Source organism: Fukomys damarensis, unplaced genomic scaffold (genome assembly GCF_012274545.1).
Source record: "Fukomys damarensis isolate Sample0158 unplaced genomic scaffold, DMR_v1.0_HiC HiC_scaffold_23, whole genome shotgun sequence".
Taxonomy (NCBI): Eukaryota; Metazoa; Chordata; class Mammalia; order Rodentia; family Bathyergidae; genus Fukomys; species Fukomys damarensis.
Window position 1 is genome coordinate 58,326,316 of NW_022900935.1, and position 8,122 is coordinate 58,334,437.

Consider the following 8,122-nt stretch of genomic DNA (forward strand, 5'->3'; position numbering starts at 1 on the left):
CGGAGCCCAGCTTCCGGCCGCGCCCCCGAGGGTCGCCTTCGCCTCCTGGTCGTGGAAGGCGTTGCCTGGCCCCGCGGCTCCGGTAACTGCTTCTGGAAGCGCGGTTTCATTGGTAGAACTTGTCCTGGGCAGTGTAGAGCAAGGAAGCAAGCTCGGTCCCATCTTTCCGGGATGCCTAAGGGCGGCGTGCGGGGCGCACCAGCTGAAGGTCTGGCCCCAGAGGGGGGCAGAAAGACCGGGAAGGGCCCTTGCGGGCTGGTGGGGCGCTGGCCTGAAGGAAGGGACTGGAGAGTCGGCCTGAGCCCTAGGGGCTTCTCTGTCTTGGGCTTGGAGGAGACTGTGACGCTCGGCTCCACCTCCAAGAAGACCCCATGAGCCTGCTGGTTCCGCAGATTGTGGTAGCAGATTGGACACCAGCCACCCGCCTGAGAGCTGTCCTGGCTTAAGGTCTGGCTGCACAGCTTGGGCTGTGGGGTCTGTGACACTGCCATCTGCCCCTCAGGCCAGCGACCATGAGAGTCCCTGGTGTCATTCTCCAGGGGCTCTGTGCTTTCCTTCCTGGCTTCCTGCACCCAGTCACACCTTCAAAACCAGTCCCTTTATTAGAGTGATCTTCAAGCCACCCAGAATCGCTGGCCTCAGTTTCCCTCCAGGACCTGGAAGGCCTCTGGGGTGGGGGAGGGAGGAGCAGCCTCACGCTGAGCCCAGGAAGCTCTTGCCCTCCGTCCCCAGTGTGGGGCCTGGTTCTGGTTTTCTTCTCCAGTTCTCTGGAGTAAGGGGCAATAAGGAGGGTGAGCCAGCACTACACTCTCATACGTACCCCTCCTGGGGGCTCCGGACAGCTTTCTCCCCCACCCCTAGCCAGAACTGGCTGGCCCTGGCAGGGTGGAGAGTGGTCACAACCACTCAGGCCTCCCCAGGGTGGCCAGTGGCTTGAAGGACAGGGCAGAGCAGCTCCAGGGATGGCCAGCAGGTCCGACACAGACTCTGGCAGGGAGAGGGAAGCAGAGAGCCTGGACAGAAGCCAGGAGTAGACAGGGACCCGGGGACAGCTGGGCCAACTACAGGCTGGAGGGCTCTCTGTGGGGTCACCGCGTGCCGTGTGTTAGGAGGTGATCGTCCAGTTCGTCCTGCACCCAGGACCCCATGTAGCCCACCGCTCAGCCCCCATCCTGGCATCCTTCCCAGGCTGTGGGAGCTTGCCCATACCTCCTGCCCCTTAGGGGCAGGGACAAGCCCGGGAGTGACTTGCTCCATGGTTGGCCGCCAGCCCCCAGGGGCCCCAGCCTGGCAGAGCAGGCCCCACCCCTCAGACATCACTGCTGATGTAGAGTCCCCTGGCACTCACAGTAGGGACAGTCTGCGCCTCATGATTTATGGACTTTAATTTCCCCAGATCCTGAGTCGTGCCCCTTCTCTGCCTCTGGCCTGTCAGGGTGTTTGTCTCCCAGCCCCCTTCAGACCCTCTCCCCCCCCCACCTGTTTTTTAATTTGAAGCATCTGTCTGGAGCTTCCGGAGGTGGGGACGTCTGCAGTCCTGAATGCATTACATGCTGACAGCTCTATTGATTTTCTCTCTTGCACTGCATAATGCAAGATGTATACAAGTGAAAGGCTGGCCCTTGTCCCTTACTTTGAAGGGACTGTGCCCTTTTTCTTTCTCACTCTAATGTCCCCGCGCCCTGGCACATGTTGATATATAGGAGGGGTGCCTGTCCCTTACGCTCAAGATGGATTCCCCTCTGCCCCAGTATTACTCTCCTCACTGCTGGTGAAAGCAGACTCATCTATCCTTATTGTGGTAGCAGATTGGACACCAGGGAAGCAGATCGTGAGGGGAAAGGGGCCAGTGGGGTGGCAGGGGAGTTGAGGAGGTGTTCTCCGTCAAGACCAGCTGCCCCGATGGGGGAGCCTGGCTGGGGCTCTCTGAGGGGTGCTCGCGCTAAGCCTCCAGTCTTGCCTCGGACTCCTGTCCCGCCAACAGCCACGGAGGCAGCTGCCACCCCGTGTGCTGCTTCTGCTTCTCAGGCCCTCTGCTCAGGCTGCTCAGAGCCAGCTGTGGTGGCCTGGCCCGTGGTGGGAACTAGCACCCTCCTCGGAGAACGAGGCTCAGAGATCTCAGATCTGTCTCCAGGAATGGTCTTCCTGTGGGAAGACCACTCAGATTGAAGCTCCCCAGCCTAAGTGCTCCTCTGCTCTGGGGGTGGGGGGGCTCTTCGTGTGCCTGCCCCGCCCCCATAATGGGTGGCTCCCTAGGGTCCCCTTCCGGCCCCAGGGGGAGAAGCAGTACCGCCCACGTGTGGCCTTGCCTCTTCGTCACCTCTGCGACTCATCTGTGAATTCCCTGGAACAGGGACAGGATCCTTACTCCTGTATTTTTTCCACTTGCCCAGGGTTTGGCACCAAGGTGCAATGCACAGATGCTGCCGCGGCAGAGAAGGTGCCCGGCACGGTACCTGGTCAGCAGAGGAAACCTCGAACCAGCGAGTGAGCTCGCTGCTCTCTTTGGGCACCTTAAAGGTGGGCTCGGCGCCTCTTCCCCCTTGTCCCTCACCACTCACACAGACGAGGCCACCTGCTGGAGGAGGTGTGGCAGACGCGCTGGGCCAAGCAGGTCCCCCTGCTCACCGCCGAGGACCAGGCGCCCAGCCAATGGCACTGCGCCCGGCTCTCTGCGGACCATAACTGGCCACGCCTACCTTAGCAGCCCGGGATGCCCGAGCGAAGGCAGCCAAGCATAGACTCCTTTGGAGTCCCAAAGCAAGGCTTTGAACCCATAGGCGAGGCCGGCTGGGGACTGCACAGATGGTGGCCTGGGCCCAGAGGTGACCTAGATATAGGCTCAGAACAGGCTCTAGCTAGGGAGGTACCTCGGCGGTAGAGCACCTGCCTACCTTGTGCAAGGCCCTGGGTTCCATCCCTAGCACTGCAAAAGAAAAATATTTTAATCAATCAAGTAATTAATTAAAGAATTAAATGCAAGCACAGAATAACGAAGCCTTTTATAATACTATACTAATAGATATTGTGTTGGGCCACCTAATTTTTTTATTTCATTCTTTATGGTGGAATATATTGTTGTGTCTATACCGTATTTTGTTTTGGGGGTACCGGGGATCGAACTCGGGACCTTGCGCTTGCAAGGCAGGCGGCAGCACCACTGAGCTAAATCCCCAGTCCTATACTGTATTTTCTTTACCTGTTCATCTATGGATGGTCATGTAGGCTGTCTCCAGAGTTAGCGATTGTGAATTCTTCACTATGAGCGCAGGTATGCTTGTGTCTCTATTAGAGACTTTTCTGTTGTGTTTTGTTTTTTTGTTCCAGGGATGGAACCTGGGACCTTGTGCTTGGGAGGCAGGTGACAGCACCACTGAGCTAAATCCCCGGGCCCTATTAGAGACATTTTTTACCGTCATGACAGAGAGGCCTGCCCTCGACTGGCAGAGGCCAAGAGTGTGGCTCAAAGTCCCCCGGCGTCCAAAACAGCCCCACCTTCCACCCCACAGGGCGAGATCAGGCCCAGGGAAAGTGTGGCAGCCTGCGCTGTGAGTAAGAGACCCTCTGCAGCCTGACCAGCCATACTTCAGGGCTCCCAGCTCTGCCGCTCAGGACCTCTCAAGCAGGCCTCAGCTCTCTAGGGGGTTGGTGGGTGGGGGTACCCGGCACCCTGCTGTTCTCACCATCTTGGATTCCAGAAAAACTCTGACATGTTTACCCTCTCTCTCCTTCCTCCGTGCCTGCCTTTGCCCGGTCACCGACTTTAGGGCGAGGGGCTGGTGCCAGTACAATGGGGAGTGAGCCCTCAGAGCTGGTGCTGACCTTGGCTTTGGGGGGCCAGGCAGGATTGAACCCCAGGACCTTTGCACTAAGCCACATCCCTAGCCATTTTTTGAAATTTTTCTTTGAGGGGATTTGGTTCAGTGGTTCTGCCGCCTGCCTCGCAAGTGCAAGGTCCCAAGTTCAACCCCTGGTACCACAAAAATAAACAAATACATTTTTTTTCTTTGAGATAGGGTCTCTTATTACAGGTGTGTGCCCCTAAGCCCAGCTGACTTTAGGTATGTGTTCAATGTAAGCAGCAACCCTGGGAGGAAGGAGAGAGAAGCAGTCTCCCCTCCCACACACCCCAGAAAACACAGCATTAGAAACAAGGAAGCCAGCTGGGTGTGGTGGTGCACACCTGTAATCCCAGCACTCGGGAGGGAGGCTGAGGCAGGAGGATCCCTGTGAGTTCGAGACCAGCCTCAGCTACATTGTGAGTTCCAGGTCAGTCTCAACTACATAGTGAGACCCTGTCTCAAAACAAAATAAAAATTAAAAAAATAGAAACAAGGAAGCTGGAGCTCCAGAGATCACGCTGGTCAGTGAAGGCTGTGGCCCTGGAACCCAGATGATGCTCACAGTGGCTGGGGAGGGGGCTCCTGGGCCTCAGGCCGAGCCAAAAGCCTCTCAGCCTCTCCTCCTATTACCCACCCCAGACCCTGCTCACCTCTCTTCTGACCCTGCAGAACTTCAGACATTCCCAGAAACACTCCTCATTCTCCTGTCAGCAAATATCCCTTCCCTCCTTCCTGTCTGGAAGTCTTTCCGCCCACTTCTCACAAACTCCTACTCACCCTGCATAGAGTCAGACCCCTGTCACCTCCAGTGACAGCCCCCAGTGACTCCCTCAGGAGTCAGAGCCGCCGGCTCTGGGCCTCGTTCACACCTTGCTATTGATATAGGACACATGAGCTATGGATGAATAGGGCCTCCAAATAATGGAAGGAAAAGATAACTCCCAACCTGCTACGTGTCCGGACGCGCTGAGTTCATGTTATCTAAAATCGAAGAATGAATCCTAGGAACAAAGGCGGTTAAGAGTAGAAAGAATTTATTGAAAGAGAGATACCTTCTGTCTGAGGCAGAAGGGGGCCCAGAAAGTGGGTGGCCTGCTCACCCTACCTCTCGGAGATGTTTTGAGCAAAGCCTCGAGGCGAGGCAGGGTCCAGGTGGGACAAAACTATAATCAGTGAATAAGATGACAAGTATAGTTGCTTAGGTAACATTGATCCAACGGGGACACCACAAGGCGGGTACGAGGTGAGACATAACTAAGGTCAACCAATAAGGTTACAGCAAGTATAGTCGCTTAGGTGATATTGATTAAACGGATCAAATGGGAAAGCAAGTCACTTAGCGAGCGTACTAGGCAGGAACATGGGTTTCCCAGAAGGTTTTGGTGCCCACCCAAGGTGATCAATACCTATTTAGAATATCAGTCACTGCTGTTCATCTCTAGGGGGAGACTACAGGTGTAGCAGTTCCTCTGTTTGGAATCCTGGCCGTCCATAAATGGGCCTCTGTTGACTTTGACTCCCCGGGGGTTCCAGCCCTCTCCGACTGCCTATAATCTCTCCCAGTAACTCAGCCGTCCACAACACTGTGGGATCACCGAGGCCAGAGAGTGTTTGGGTCTGGAGCTAGGCTGTGGTTCTCCCCAGGGCCCGTCCTGTCCTGGCCACCAAGCAGATCTCAAAGGTTGCCCGGGGCCATGGAATGACCCAAATGAGGCAAAATCTGAGAGGCCAGGGTTCCTCACAGCTTCTGCAGTCCAGGCCACTTCCACACCTCAGCTCTCCTGCGAGGAGGGAGCGGGGCTTTCGGCAGACCCCAGTGTCCTTATAAACTGAAGAGAGGAGAGTGGCCAAGGGAGGCGCCCTGGAGGGAGCGGGCAGGCCAAACGCTCCGCCTCCCTCGGCCCGGCCCACAGAAGAGCCAGCCTGGGTCCTGCAGCTCGGTCTGGGATGTTCCTACCCAGGCTCTGGGCTCCTACAGCGCCCCGGGCCCCCTGCACACTGCAATCTCCCATGCAGGCATCACAGGGAGCTTGGCTCTGCGCAGGGACTCTGGACCCTTCATTTCCCACCGTCCCGCGTCACATCCTGACACTTGGCACTGTCCCTCTGCTGCGGGGGTGGGGGGTCCCCTCCAGGAACCCTGCCTCACCTTTCAGCAGCTGTCTCTCCTCTTCTGGGAGCTGGAGAGGGCCGAGGGTCCTTGAGCAAGTTTGCTTCTGTGTTTATTACTATACATCTACGTTCTCTTAAATGACACAATTCGAGTGGGAGAACATCTGCCCGCTCCTGCTGTCCCCAGTCTGGGTCCTGCTGGTCCTGCACAGGACACACACACACACACACACACACACACGACCCTTCAGTCATTCACTAAGGGAGAGCACACACTGTGTTCCAGGGGCTGCCGCTTTGGGCGCTCTAACCCCTCTCCACCCCTTCCTCCATCAACCCCTCCACCGCCTCCATACAGTGAGCTCTCGCAGAGGCCACGTCCACGTGGGTCCTCGGATGTCATCCCTGAGCACCTACCGTTCTCCTCAGCGTCGCTCCAAGAGTCACCAGCAGAATGCTCAGCCCCGTCCTCAAAGAAACACAAGTGGAAACGTACAAGAAGCACAGCGCCCAGCTCTCCGAGAAGTGACCACACCAAGTGACAGGTAAGAGGCTCGGGGCGAAGGGCCCAGCCTGCAGGCAGAGGGGAAAGGCTCCGGTCAGGTCGGAAAGCACCCAGTGTGTGAAGAAGCCCTTGTCTGGCTGAGAGTGGGTTGTTTGTGGAAAATCGAGGGGTAGAAATACAAAAAAGGAGCATCCATCTGAGAGGGCAGAGGGCTGGAGAGGTCAGGCCGAAAAGTGTGGAGGTGTCCTCAGGGCAGGGAGCCCTGGACTTGCAGATCACACCTGGGTTCCAGACATCTAAAAGGAAGCTTCTGCCAATGAGCGTTCCCGGAGTTACACCCCAGACGCATCATTAAACCTGCAGAACATGTCGGCCTTCTTTAGGAGACTCCAGTACAGTTAGCGTTGTCATTCAGGGTCTCTCTGCAGCGAGGACTACTGCTTTATTCATCCTGCATCACCAGCACCCCTGGGCAGGTGCCCAACCTGGGCTCCTTCCCCAGAGGGAGGGGAAAGGAAATGGATTCAAAGTGAAGTTCAGTGCCCCCCTCCCAGGCTGCTCTGTAACAATCAGCACGAGGCAATTACATTCTGCGGCTGTTATTAAATTGGGGGATTAAATAAATAAATAAATAAATAGGGGGATAACAAACACAATAAAATGTAGACATTTGTAGAAAGGTTAAAACAAAATGGAAGCGATGGATAAAAATAAAATTGAGGGCCGGGCGTGGTGGCGCACACACCTGTAATCCCAGCACTCGGGAGGCTGAGGCAGGAGGATCGCTGTGAGTTCCAGACCAGCCTGGGCTACATGGTGAATTCCAGGTCAGTCTCAGCTACACAGTGAGACCCTGTCTCAAAACAAAACAAAAACAAAAACAAAAACCCACTTTCTGATACAAAGGCCACTATCGGGGCAAAGCCTGATCCCAGGGGCAGATGCCTGCTACTGGAAGCAGTAACTTGCTTGTGCTGTACACAGATTCATGAAGGAATGAGAAGCAGCTAGGGGGAAGGCGCCTCTGAGTGGACAAAGAAGCAGGAAGGCCCTGCTGACCACAGAAGCCGCCCTTTAAATAGGAGGCCAAAGCCGGGCCTGGTGGCACCGGTCTGTAATCCCAGCACTTGGGAGCCTGAGACAGGAGGATTGGCACAAGTTTGAGGCCCGCCTGGGCTACACAGAGATCCTGTCTCAAAAAAAATATGAATCAAAAAGAAAATGTGAGGAACCCCAGCAAGAGATGCTCAAGGTACATAGGAGAGTCCCTTTCATTAAACGAATTATCCGTGTAGGTCCCAATACACAAGTCTAGTAGTGCATTTCAGCTAAAACCTAGAGAAACCAAGCTGAAGGGTTAGAGGTTTTGTTTATTTTTGCCAGCTGCTCTACCACTGACCTACTTCCCCAGACTCAGGTGTTGGAAGTTTTAGAGGAAGACGGCAAATGGCTGCATCCCCAAGAAGGGACAGACGGGGCTGGGGAGAAGAGGAGGAGAAGGAGGGAGGCTGGGAAGGTTGGCAGCCAAGGCCGCCCTTTACTTCGAAGAGCTGCACTACCAACCAGGACCAGAAGGGGGCAGGGCTGTTGAATTGGAAGGGGAAACGCATGTAGGACGCTTGACCCTTTGCAGACACTGTAGCTAGTTTCCTTTTTTGGGAGG

At 55.7% G+C, this 8,122-nt stretch overlaps 1 long non-coding RNA gene across 1 annotated transcript; it reads left to right on the top strand.

The window, feature by feature from the left end:
• The first annotated feature begins 7 nt into the window (after window positions 1-7).
• Window positions 8-6,500, top strand: LOC109118258. The gene is made up of 3 exons (XR_002025559.1): window positions 8-82; window positions 2,394-2,520; window positions 6,313-6,500. It is a non-coding gene; the product is annotated as an uncharacterized LOC109118258 (long non-coding RNA).
• The last annotated feature ends 1,622 nt before the right edge of the window (window positions 6,501-8,122 follow it).